The following is a 14,625-nucleotide window of genomic DNA, read 5'->3' on the forward strand; positions in this document are numbered from 1 at the left end:
TATAGTATAGCCTGAGTATGCGGATGTTTAAGTATTATGATTTATAAGATTATGATTTAAATACCGTGTAAAATTTTGTTTTCACAAAATGATGACTTTGATGGAGTGGCCATTTAGTTAAGCTTTTCGTTTTTATGAATGCAAATTATGTGGTTGTCATTTTCTCTTACCCATACTACACTATTTGGTAGTGAACAGAACTACATAAATAAATAAATAAATGAAAGAAAGCTGTCACATGAGAAACGGTGGCACTAAATAAGGAAGCAAAAGGAAGAAATATTTTTATATTACACAATTTTACTCACACCTGTGTAGTTTTACATAACTGATTAGGGTTTCCGGGAAGTTTTGTTTGGAATATCTTTATAAAATTTCTTCTTAATGTTATAATATTCAGATTCGTTGTGATAGCCAAAGTTGTTGCAAATTGAATGATTCCATGATATCCCTAGATTTGTTTGGGTTCTAGCAACAGATAGTCAGTTGGTAAATAAGCATTACTGTTGAAATAACCGAATTATTTGCATTCAACTACAATTTTTCTGCCACAGCAGAAAAATTCGATCATTAAGAATGAATCAAACTGAAATTTTATGTTCTTAAATTCAGAAAATTAGGAAGACTTGTCTTTCGTTATCTTTAAATGCAACTCCATATTGAAGGCAAATTTTGGGTACCAAATTTCGGTGTACACAATACGCCGTTACAGAGTAAAAACCAAGAATAATATTTTATAAAATTTACATAGCGGATCTCAACATAAACAAGTATCCTGGGTCTGATGATATACTAGCACTGGTTTTGCAGCACTGTTCTTCGACTCAAGCTCGTCCATTAGCTAAACTTTTCAGCATTTTAAAACGTGTCGGCAAATTTCCTGTATATTGGAATGTAGCTAATGTAACAACCCTGAAAATTATCGCCCAACAGAAATTTCTTCTGCACTTTCCAAAGTTGTGGAGAGTATGGTTAACTACCATTTTACCATTTAGAGTCCAACAATTTACTCAGCGACCGGCAGTATGACTTTCGTAGAGGACACTCCACGGGAGACTTGCTAGCCTTCCTATCGGAAAATGGTGTCGTTCCATACACCGTTTTGGCGCAAGTAAAGTGGTGGCTCTAGATATTTCTAAGGTGTTCGATAGAGTATGCTATGGTGCGCTTTTATCAAAACTTATTGCTCTTGGTGTCGGTAATAACTTCTCTCGATTTATATCCAGCTTTCTCAAAAATCCCACTATACGAGTTGTTACAGATGGAATCTCATCAAACGAGTTCAAGATATATTCAGGGATACCGCAAGGATCCGTCTTTTCTCCCTTTTCTACACTTATGGTCGTACTATAAAGGTAGTAATAGATGGGATTTGCTCCGAGAACTTCATATTGAGCTCTGGAGTCCCCCAGAGTTCTGTTCTTTCTCCTTCCCTTTTTTAATTTTCATGAACGATTTACTAACAATCACACTCATATTCATTCGACCTACTCTTTTTGAGATTAAACTGTCAAGAATGAATATTGACGACTCGATAAATCGTGACCTTACAACAATCTTCAGATGGGGTGAATTGAACCGAGTTAATTTCAACGCACTCAAAACTCAGTGCTGCCTATTGACACATAAACGTCTTGAGATTTCACCAGAATCAATTCTTCGTATCGGTAACACTACTGTTGGTGTTTCAGATAACCTTTTGATTCTAGGTACGAGACTACAGTGTGACGTCCGTTGGAATCGTCATATATTCACATTTAGGTGCTTGGGATTCTTGGGATTCAGTGTCGGACATATTTCTCCCCTTCCGACCTTCTTCGTATATACACAAGCTTCATTCGTCCAAAAATGGAATATAATTCCCATATATGGGCCGGAGCTGCAAGGTAAAGTCTAGAGCTGTTGGACCGGGTTCAAAGAAGGGCGGTTTATCTTATACGTAATGAAAATGTTACCCGGTTTATCGATACTTTAGAACATCGTCGAAATGTGGGCAGCTTATCCTTATTTTACAGATATTATCACGGGTGTTGTTCAGTAGACATAAGTAATCTCATACCAAATACGCGCATTTTCATTCGGAGCATACGACTATCACACAGATCAAACTCATTTGCTATTAATTTGAGTACCGACCGCACGACACATTATAGGGAAAACTCTTTTTCTGGTCGAACCATACGTATGTGGAATATACTACATGCCAACGTATTTCCGTCGGAATATAATATTTATCAATTCAAGTCAAACTTCAACAAACACTACTCCATCTTTCCTCCTTCTCACATCTTTATTTCCTAACATGAACACAATTAACTGCATATATAGGGGTATCCCCTGAGTGTTGGTTATAAAAAAATTCAATTATAGACCAAGTCTTTCGGAGATTAACCAAGATCTTGTGACAATCTCTGATTGGAATTGTCGAATAGAGTCGATTTTAATGCACGCTTGACTCAATGTTGTATGTTAACAGATGATGTTGTTCCATTGATGTCCGCTGGACAAAACATATTTTTCAAGTGTCGAAAAAAACATTCAAGGAAATACTTCACTCCATCTGATCTCCTTACTATTTACACCATTGGTCTCCAGCAGTACGCCCGCGGGCCCCGTCTATGTGTGAGTTTCATATACATGTGAAACCGAAATTAAAAAACGAACATGAGTTATTTTACAAGTGTTGCCAGTGAAGGATATTTTCATAAGAAATTTGGTTCAGAGTACACACATCGTTATATTAGAATACGAAGCAAATCTATTGTTGTGAGAGTTTGGTTAACAATGATTTACACCATTGATATCCGACCCAAAGTGGAATACAACTCTTATATACAGCCCGTGGTTTTTTTCGCAACACACGTTCTTCGAATTCGTTGTCGCCACCGTCCAGTCGCACAACACATTACAGGGATAATTCATTCTTTGGCCGTACTGTTCTTATGTGGAATAAGCTTCTTCCTGTAGTCTTTCCTGTCACTTTCAATATAGGAAAATTCAAATCAAATGTTCGCAAACACTACTTGCTCTTTAATTCCTTGAATTTTATTTATTATTCAAAATTAGTTTCGGCTTTAAAATTCCATAATCTATCGCACTTCTTTATAAAAAAATTCGATATTCGGCCACTGGTGTTAAACCGATTTTTTTCCTAATCCGAAACTGAATAATTGGTTGAACTATAATCATCTCTCAATATACAAGGCTACAATGTAATAATATTGCATAAGTTGACAGACGATTCTTCGATGAAGACATTAGATGGCAGACTGGGAGATTTGGGGATTCAGATGGCTTAATGACGGGAGAATTTGTATTAAATCGAGCTCTATTTTCGTAATTCTGAATCCGAGTGGGTAACCTACATAAATCTTTCGTTAATTCAAAGAGGAGAATTAGCATATTTTAAATAACTATTTCATTAAGTGATGTCTGCGGTTTCTGTTTTGTTTTGTTTTTAGATATGGTTTATTACAATTTTCTTATACTTTCGATTCAAAATCAAATACATAATCGCCAATTTTAGTAGTTCGCCTTAATAAATTACGTCCAAATTCGCAAAAAATATTTATTAAGCTGATTAAGATACAAAATTGTCGCAGGAATTTGTATTCGTATTAACTTAAATTTTCTCTAAGTGTTTAAATCTTCTTATAATGATAAATTGTTATACATACACTATAATTAAATGCAGTCATCTAAAAAAAACTAGCTATAAAATCATTAGAACAACATTTGATTCATTTTTAAATTTGTGTATTCAAAGAATTAAAGCAAAAAATCTATTATGCAGACAGAATATAAACTTTGGACTCGTAATTTCTAATTTAGCATATAAAAATGTCTCCTGTTTTAGAGAAAATATCATGTTTGTAAATGTTTCTAAATTAAATTCTTGTACATATGTATATTGATGCCAGCGATTCTTTGGATTTTGAAAACATTTAGACAGCCAGCAATGTGACATGTTTCACGAAAATGTGTTTCAAAAATAACGTGTGGTCACAAAAGTGTGGACAAGTCAATTTGCTTTTATGGAATATTTAGATTTAAAACAAACCGCCTTATTGCGATTTGTATGAAAATTTAGTTTTATAAACCTTTGAACATTTTTTATTATAAATACGATTTTATATCGTTAGCATAGTGAGCAAACAGGCTAAGTCCAGAGATATTAATTTTACGTTAGAATAAGTAAAAATATTCTGTCATGTGAAAATGAGCGAATTCACTTAATTGTCAATAAATTCGAAAAGAATCAATTGATTTTTATATACGATATCTCATTTTGTTCTTATTACATGTGGTTTTGCGATAAAGTAATAAATGTGATCAATTTCAGACGTTTTCGATTTTTCATGATTTTTTTAATACAAAAAAAATAGCTACTTTCACATAAAAAATTATTTGTTTGCTTAAATTTGTTATTATAACTCCGAAACTACTGAGCCGATTGAAATGCAATATATTTGTGAAAATTTTGTACATAGCATGGGGAAAATGTTTTCAAAATTTAATTATTAAAAAGAAGAACATTAACTACTAAATTTTATGTATATCACACAAATAACTAAAATTTTGTGAAAATGAGCGAATTTACTTAATTGTGAATAAATTCGAAAAGAATCAATCGATTTTCATGATCGATATCTCATTTTAATGCTATTATATATGGCTTTATGATAAAGTAATAAATCTGAACAATTTCTTCCGTTTTCGATTTTTCATGATTTTTTTAAAACAAAAAAATTTGCTATTTTCATGTAAAAAATATATTTTTTGCTTCAATTTGTTATTATAACTCCGAAACTACTGAGCCGTTTAAAATGCAATATATAAACTGATTAAAGGTTATGTAAATCTCAACTTTTCTAAGTTTATTTTAATAACATCGGACTAAACCTTTTTGAGTTATCATTAATTATGTGAAGAAACGTCTAAAAAATTTATAATTTCACTTTAATTTTTTTTTAAAAAAAATGTTTCCATAGAATTTAAAATTTGTTCTACTGCAACCACAATACATCCAAATTTTGTAGTGGTTAAAAATTACTTTAATTTTTTTTAAGCAAAATTTGTGAAAAGGGACTTATCACGTTTGCACACTAAGCAAATGATATACATACTTTGTAGTTATTTAGGAAAACCCGTATATCGAAAAACAAGTATACGCACAGTAGGCCATAACCATCAACAATTTTTAGATAGATTTTTAAATTATGGTTATTGTGTATTTTGTACATAGATATAAGTTTGTTATTCCGATATATACATATTTCGGATATTCATAGATAGGGAAGTTGATATAACCATATCCGTATGCTGGTTGAAAACAACAATCCGAACTTTCACAGTTATCTTAAGGACTCCAGAACAATATATCGGATATTGTACTTTATTTCGGATAGACCTCTTTCACACTAGACAATTTAGTTGCGCAAGTCTCTTGTGTTTGTAGATGCCAGAGTTAATTTCGGGTTAAGGGGAAGAAAATTTTGCATGCTATTTTGTTGTTGGGAAAAAGACTAAATTGCCTAGTGTGAAATGGGTCATATTGTACTAGAATTTTGGTTTTGAAAATTAGCAAAATTGGTCCATAAATGCATAAAATATGAGCGCAAAACATTGATTACCTAAATTTTTTCTTTACATAGGCTACATTATCATTGAAAAAAAAAGTTTATTTTTTTTGTTTCACTAAACTACAATTTTTAAAATTTCTTAAGACCTTTCGTTTGTCCACATTTTGTTGCCCACACGTTATATTGCTGCATGTTGTCTGTGTATTTAGCATGTCGGTTTTCTAATTTTAGTTGCGAAATCCTGAACGTTTTTTTTTTACTAGATGGCGTCTAATACTAATCAAACACACAGTCAATTCAATGTTGGCCCAACAGCATCATGATGTGTTGTTACTAACGGCAAAAATAACGCAAAAAAAAATAAAACATAAACAACAACAACACAAACAAATAACACTGTATTAAACACATTTGCGCAACAACATTATTTGAAAATTTGATGATAAAATGCTTTTTCTGCTTGCATGAACCAAAATAAACAACAACTACAACAACAAAATTTAACATAACTCACAACAACAACACTTAAGGGAAAACTCATAAAAAAAGAGAAGAAAAACTATTAAAATTATAAATAGAATTGTTTTGCAGCGAAAAGGCTCAAAGGCTTTGTTCGTTTATACAAAAAAACAACAACAAATATGATTATTAAAAGAGTGCATTGCATTTTACATATAACGGCATGTGCCATAATTGTGGAGACAAAAAAAAAGAAGAGAGAAAAAAACCAGCAGCAACAATTTTACACTTCTGTACATAAAATGATGCTGCTTACAGAATTTCGCTGCTACTGCTGCTATAGGATCCCCAGCAAACTGCATTGAACTATATTTTTTCTTATGGGTTGTAGTTGTTGTTGTTTACATTAACACAAATTGTGTGTAGTTGTTGTTGCATTATATTGCATGAATATTTCTTGTTGGAGTGTGTATGTGTGTCTGCATCAGAGAATCTTGAACTTGTGCGTTCATTCGCCTGTTTACGAAATATAAAAAGTGAAAATGCAAACTGATTTTCTTTTCTGTTTTTGGTGTTTTTCTTAGTAAGCATTTTAGCTGCTGCTGTTGTTGTTGTAAAATCGTTTGTCGTTTTGTCTTGTGTGTTGATTTTGTAGTTGTTTTTTGTTTTTGTTGTTCCCCGTCATTTCAAAATGTGTATTTATTTATTTATTTATTTATTTATTTTCAGTTGTCGATTTTTATCTCCATTTGAATGCTCATTTCGATTTTATGTACAAAAGAAAACGAAAAAGAAAAATGTTCATTTAAATATAATTTTAATTAAATAAACATTAAAATAAAAGAAAATATAAATTCAGTGGCAAAGTCTAGAAAGCGGTAAACAACTTCATGTGTGCGTGTACCCTACATTAAGTCATTCCAGTGGTAAAAAAAAGATGGAAAAAGAAGTGAGGAAAGAGGCCTTCTATAAAGGTCTTCCTTGAAAGCGAAGCTAGGAAGTAAATTGTATTATAGAATCCTGTTTAGGTTAGGTTCTACAAGAAGCACTATTGGATATATGTATTTAAAGCTGATTGTGCCAAGGAAGAAACAGCTGTCCCTCAATCGGCACGTGGTGTATCTATACTGAATAGTGTATCCGAAACCAAAAACCGGTCAACCGGTTTTTTAATCTTTGTAAACACCACCGGTTTCGGTTTTGTAAGTTTTCGGTTTTTTGACAAACCGGTTAACCTTTTTTAATGAAATATATTTTCTAAACCTCATTCAAACATATTTATGAAAAACCTTGATACCATTTTTAAAAATATTGATTTATTTTATAGAAAATTATAGTATTTGACACTATTTCGTAAAAGATATAAAACAATTGCATAAAGATAGAGTCTTAAGAATTCCAAAATGACAAATTCCCGAAGATTTAGTACACAATTCTTAACAAATTTCCTATTAGAGTCCAAAAATAAAAATAAATTTAAGTATACCTTTTTCATATTAAATAAAAATTTATTATATACCAGTTAACCGGTTTTTTTGAAGACAAAAACCGAAACCGCTTCACCGATTCACTGGTTTTTTCAAAAACACACATTTTCGGTTAAACCGGAAACCGGTTTCTTAAATTTTCCGGTTTTTTGGACACTCTAATACTGAACCAATAAGATTCTCTCATGAATGTGTAGATGTATTTATCTGAAATTTATTCTAGACAGCCAAGACTGGACCGGGCCGGCCAAGACCGGTTACCAAAACTCACTATGATAATTTTTACAGTATTCGTTGACCTCACATTATTTTTCATATCCAAATAGTTTCAGTTGGCTAGCGACTTAATCTTCAAGAGAAGTGCCAAGAAAGGATAAATTCATTTCAAGTTGACTAATAATAGAGTGTTCCAGTATTGTATGAGCTACTAGCCAAAACTCCCCCCGGAATTATTCCTTGTATTTAAAAACACATTCTGCAAAATATGATGCTTGGATAACTCTAAACTTTTTTAAACAAATACAAACTGTGAATCATTTTGCTTGGCTGCAGATACACCCGGAGTCTCTAACGGGAATCGAACCCTTAACCAGCATAAATTTTGAATATAAATGAGTTAATGGGGACCAGTGCCGAAAATTGAGAAAAGAATAAGATTCAGAATGAAAATATCGATAAAGTGATGGGTGAAAGTAGCTTAAACTTAACATTGAGGTAGGGCATTAATAATATTCGTTGCCAGTCCAATAAATTATCCTTCCTTTGTTGTTTTTCGGTGATTGAATTATGTGTCTCAATACGAGACATTTTTTTTTTATTTGTTTTCTTTTTGTTTTAAATAAAACAAAAAATACAAAAATACAAAATCGAGATGCAAATGAGCCATGTAACTATAATAAGCGTTTTTCGTATTTAAATAAGTTTATTTTAGTTGTAAATTTTTATCGATTTAGTCATTGGGTTAATTTTAGACATTCGACTAAATTGATTATTTATTCTTAAAACAAAGTGTCTCGTTATTTTGTTGCTGTTTTTGTAAAATAGTCATATATGTATGTATGCAAAATGGAGTTGTTGAATTGAATAATTTTAAAATATTGTATTTATATTAATATTTAATTGCTACCATAGAGAAATACATAGAGCGGACACTAGAAAAAACTCATACAAAAAAGTTCACATAGTTTTTTTTACTACAGTAATACATTCTCACCACTTAGGTTTTTGAAAACTGAGTTAGGTCTTTGACAATAGAGTTTCCGATATATGTGTTTTTATCCATGGTTACACTTCTTCTAACGGTTCTATAACATTTCGAAATGACTTTATGTCCATGTTTGAAAAGAAATAGTAAACTTGAAGCCCATGTTTGTGTTTGCATCTATCATCACTTTGAGAATTTGAAGTTATCGTAAAATTTACCAATTTTTACCAAAATCAATTGAATTGATTTGTAATTAAAGCGAAATATCAGTGTTCAAAAGGTTATCCAATACATAACCAATTTCCTATACCAACAAATCCTGTACATTACCCTTTCCACTACTTGTAAGGTTAATGTGGTTGGTACAAGTGATGAGAACCGAAATAACTAATGAGGGATTAAACAAAGATATTCGAAGAATCGTCCATCTCCTCAAATGCCTACTAGTAGGACCAAAATATGGAAACAAACTACAGTTTTAGAGCAAAATACATTCGATATACATCCGATTCGAGGATGATAATCTTGTCTCTAGTCTGGCGAGATTGGTCGACACTTCTCTCTGTCGACCTAGAAATAACCTTCATGGACCAATCAAAGTATAAACGCTGAAAAAGGATGAGTTACCGATGAACGCGATGCGGATGATCGTGTTATATATCAGCCTGATATAGACGAGTACTTTAAGTATAAGAATTCCATAACCAGCAGCACTTAGACAGGAGTTCCGGAAAGTTGGATTTCAACGAGAAACTGCTTCTCGTCAAAAAGAAGACAGATACTCGAGAAGACAACCACTAGCCCATCTGCATTCTCAAGACTACCCAATAATTAACAATGTAATTAAAGATAATTTTCTGGAGGCAGTACGGAACAAAAAAGACGACTGATTACATTACTCCTATGGCAACGAAATTAGGTTTACTCGAATACAACTTGGCTGAGTTTGACAACTCTAGTGAGGTTCTTCTACATAGTAGTCAAATGGCGTTAATCGAGGAAATTCCAATGAGACTGTGGAGAAGGGTAATAACGGTAGGTAAATTACAAAGTGTATTTAGAATTCCACCAATTCATGATGATTGATGCGAAGATCTCACTAATGGCAGCACTTGCCTAATTATCTCCATCTCAGAACGCAATTATGAATTTAAGCAGTTCTTCGGAGAGGGCGACGCCAAGATGATGGAGTTGAAGCTACCCACCAATTCATGATGATTGATTCGAAGATCTCAGTAATGGCAGCACGTCCCTAATTCTATACCATCTCAGAAAGCAATTGTGTATTTAAGAAGTTCTTTGGAGTTGGACAATTGAAGATACCAACAATATGCTATGTAGCTATCTGAATCCTCGAAAAATCCTCTAATGACACTGAATATTTTGAAGATTAATCTGTAGTATTAAAAATGTTCTACGATGTTCCCTTAGCTGAATAAGTTCCGAACAAATGCGTTATACAAGATGCCTGGATAACAAACGCGGTACTTAGCTTAGCAGACTTCAAAGCTGCGAGGCTATAGCAGACTCTAGGAAGAAGCTTTATCAGTTTATAGGTTATGTTCCCAAAAATCAGTTGCCGCCATTGTCAGTTGACGTATTTATATTAGTACCTCACTTTAAAAATAACTCTGTCTTGGGTGGGTCTAGTTTGAGTATTTAATATCTAAAACTAATTGCTGAAACATTTGAAGGCCTCTCTCAGGTTTCATGACTATATCAATATCATCTATCGAATGATTGGAGTATGATTTAAAGTTTTTTAAATATTTCAAAACTGTTCTAGTATCATAATAATAAAACGTTGGTAAACCTGATCTGATAAACAAAGAGATCCTTTGCAAAATTAAGGCCCCTATTAACAGTTGTATTCGACAAACGATATTCGTTGGCTATCAAATATCGACTATCGAATGTAAAATTCGTATTATAAGTTGGCATCGCTGTCGAAAATTTCGTTGTGCATCGAATTTTTCAACGAACACAATTTTGCTTTCGATACTGCAAATGTAAGTATTTGTAATTTTATTTGTTTTTGGTGGACCACTAACTGAAATATTTCGTTAATTTTATGCAGATCTAAGCTAATAAGCAACGATTGTGCGCCATAATACCAAATGACAATTCGTTTGATCAGCTATTTCGACTACAGTCGAAAATCGAATTTAGTTCATTATATTCACTTAAATGTTAATAATTTTTGAATGTCAAATGTCATAGAGTTCTGATATCTTCTCAATGCTGAATTGAATTCTTTGCAATGGATGATAAATGAGCTAGATTTTAAACAGACCTAACAAATAGGTCTCTAAACAGGTACATGATAAATATAATAAAAATGACAAACATGCTTAAATCGAGTCAGAAAGTTAGATCATTTGTATACAAAGAAGTATGCATGGTTGGGTCAAAAAAAGATTGGCTACTGCCAAGGTTCTCATATCACTAAAATATCCATACAGCCCGACTACCGTTACTGCTAGTCAAGTTTACTTGAGCAAGTCGTCTTCAATTTATAGAAGAGAGAGGAAGAAAAAGAGGAAAATCTTTGAAATCTCCTCTTTTCCCTCTTTTATAAACTCAAGACTTTCTCAAGTATACTTGACGTGTGTGAATCATGACTTTCAGAAATATAACAAAATTGATTAAATAATGATAATTATAAAATTGTTGTTTAAGTATGTATATAAAAATAGGATGGATCACAAAGAATTAAATTTGGAATGAGCCACCTCGAATTAACATTGGGATTTAGGGGTCACTATAGAACGTTTGGTAATTAATAGGGAAACTTGGAATATTGAATTTGTTTCTATAATTTGAAAGTACAATCTATAAATTAGATTTCATTGGAATGAAAATTTGTAAAGCTGTGCATTTTGGGAAAAGGGAATTCCATTTTATTGACAAACAATATCCCCGAAAGAACAGATTGGAGTAAATAAAAAGAGAAAACTGTTTGGACTTGAAATCGATTGTTTTTAAAAAAATTTAATGGGAACTACAAACATTATTATGCGTTTTGATTATTACGACAAATTTTGGGTCACTACAATCGAAAAAAAAAACAATAAGTGCCAACAAATTCTTTGCCACAACATCTAATTCACAGCCATTAAATTATTGTATATTTAAATGTATACAATTGCAGTGTTTAACTTACTTTTCTAATGATGAATTATAATCCTTTTGATATGTTTATTTTGTTTTTAGATCCAATAAAAAGTTTTCAACATTTCACACGCAATTTAAAATTTATTTTTCAAGTCTATTTCTTTGGTTTCAATTGTTTATGATTTTTTTTAAATTTAGGAACTTTGTTTTAACTGAATGTTTAGAAAATCACCACTTTATGTAAAATTTCACAATATAATATAGGAACTTTTCTTTTTTTATTAGATTTTAAATAAATATTTTTTTAAATAAATAAATATTAAATAAATTTTTATATATTTGTTTACACTATAGTTTATTTTTAGAATTTATAAATAAATAATTTAGTTTCTTTGATTTTTATTTAAAACACTTTTCATTTAAATTTTATTTTTATCCATGATTTTGTTTGAAAATCCGTTAATATGTTTTTGAATATTTATCCGTTATTCTTGATGATACGAACACCATTTGTCGCGTACTGATTTTGGAGAAATGCAAATAGAAAATCCAAATAGAAATGCAAAATAGGGTGCGAACGTTTAGGAACAACGTCCACAATCTTTAAAATCTGAAACGGTATTGAGCAAACAAAAAATCTGATAAAATGTTTCAACCTCAACATCCCTACGGCAGAGAGAAAGAAGGGCTATGCACGCACTCACATTAATTCTGTAGCAAAGTATCTGCATCATCTGAGGCAGCAGCAGCAGCCGATGCAACAGCAGCATTAGTTGACTGGCTGAATGACTGACTGACTGACTAATGCAACACATTGCACAGACTAGATACATTCCTTGTATTTATTTCCTTGGTGTTGCTTTTGGTTTTTATCTATGTTTGAATGTATTTTATGAGTTTATTTAGCATTTAACTTACTAACTAGTGCAGACATTTCGACTGACAGACATCCAGACAATAAACGACACCCGAAATAATAAAAACAACAACTAGGAAAATATCAGCGCGACATTAGAAAAGAAAGAAGTTGTTGGTTGCTTCATTTCTTTCTTCCTCTTTTTTTAGTGTCAATGCAACATCTAAAAATAGCACAAGAAGATGTTCAACCATCTCTAGCCATTAGATACAAACCATTTGAATTCTAAATTTCCCCCAATGAATCTATCTATCAAGTAGATACACAAACTTTTTATTTTAACAAATTGTGCTGGTATTATCTAAACAAAAAAAGTTGTTGGGTTTTTGTTGTGACGATCTTGGTAAAGTCAACAAATCTATTGGAATTCTTGGAGAACCCCCTCATTTAAAAGTGCTAAAACACAATACTTCAACTCTTTTAAAACATTGTAAGTATAAATGTATCCGTTAGCTATTGTATGCCTGAAATACTTTCGTATTTGCGTGAATTTGAGCATTTATGCCTTGTAAATGCTGATATGTATTCTATTCTATACAAATTGTATTTCAAAGTTCGTTGTAAATTGTAAATGATGCGATAGATATGCTGCGAGATTTTACACAAAAAAAAGATAATTTTGTTGTCATGGCTGTTTGTATTTGGTTTTTCTAACGAAAACCATTTAATAATTTGTTGCCTCTCTGTTTTGGTTTAAACATTCACGAAATAGATCCATTTGTATTCATTGCCACGAATTTGTTGTTGAATTATGATTTTTTACCTCTTTAATGTTAAAGTGTAAACAAATGATTTGGATATTTACAAATGTGTGTATCTTTAATGGAGAAGTTTCAGTTTATAGCATCTAATATTAGATCATAATTTAGATGGCGCTTAATACAGACAACTTAATAAATAAATTCATTTAAAACGTTGCCTGTTAAAGGTTGTAAATTTTAATATTCTCATCGTTATAAACAAATAAAACATAAACAAGTTATTGTCTCACATTTGCGCCCCCTTTGCAAAATTAAATGCCATCAATTATTGAGAGATAATCTCAGTATGAAAAATAAATATTTTTTTTAATTATTAAGCAGGTGTGTTGTTATGATGAAACAAAACTTTTTTCTTGAATGTATGTTGCCTTTTCATGAACACTTTTATTCAAACAGTCTAAAAAATGTATAAACTACCTTTAACTCAATCCATCCGCCGTAACGAATTCAGTATAAAATGCTCAGGATTTTTTACCTTTAAAAAAATTATGATCTGTTACACTATTCGACAAATAGTAGGGTCAGTGATCGGCGGGGGTTCTGCCCAATGGGAAATGTTAGATCGGTAAAAAAAAGTTATACGTGTCCCGGCATTTCTTTTGCCTTTTTCATGCATTTTGACCATCTAAATGTCCGAATATTGCAAAGTTATGTTCAGTAAAGTTGTTAAGCTCAACGCCGGCTACAACATAGTCAATAAAGAAAAATGGTATTTTTGGTTTTCATTGAGTGGAACCCTGGAAAATCAGTTTTTCATAATTTTTTTCGTTAGTTATCTTACAAAACTCAATTAAAACCATCTAAAACTATACTCTGGATGGTCAAAATACATGAAAAAGGCAAAAGAAATCCTATACGATATATACTAATTTCAAATCGATATATCTCGATTCCTAGACCTGACCCAGCGAAACGCCGGGACACGTATAACTTTTTTTTACCGATCTTACATTTCCCATTGGTCAGAACCCCCCGCCGATCACTGACCCTACTATTTGTCGCATAGTGTTATTAATACTTCTGTCACCCTTTCAATATAATGCCTCAAAGTTCAAAAATATTCTATGCCCTTGCCCTTTAGGAGCATAGGGCCTCAACAAAG

The 14,625-nt window shown here is 31.8% G+C and overlaps 1 protein-coding gene across 2 annotated transcripts in view; it reads right to left on the minus strand.

Moving 5' to 3' along the window:
* rols (rolling pebbles) overlaps positions 1 to 12,022 on the minus strand; it is a 182,929-nt gene extending 170,907 nt beyond the window's left edge. For both annotated transcript variants that reach the window (XM_065504846.1, XM_065504845.1), the window contains exon 1: positions 11,896 to 12,022. The gene's annotated coding sequence lies outside the window, so the exon portion shown is untranslated. The remainder of the gene's footprint in view (positions 1 to 11,895) is intronic.
* Positions 12,023 to 14,625: the final 2,603 nt, after the last annotated feature.

This window comes from Calliphora vicina, chromosome 3 (genome assembly GCF_958450345.1).
Source record: "Calliphora vicina chromosome 3, idCalVici1.1, whole genome shotgun sequence".
Taxonomy (NCBI): domain Eukaryota; kingdom Metazoa; phylum Arthropoda; class Insecta; order Diptera; family Calliphoridae; genus Calliphora; species Calliphora vicina.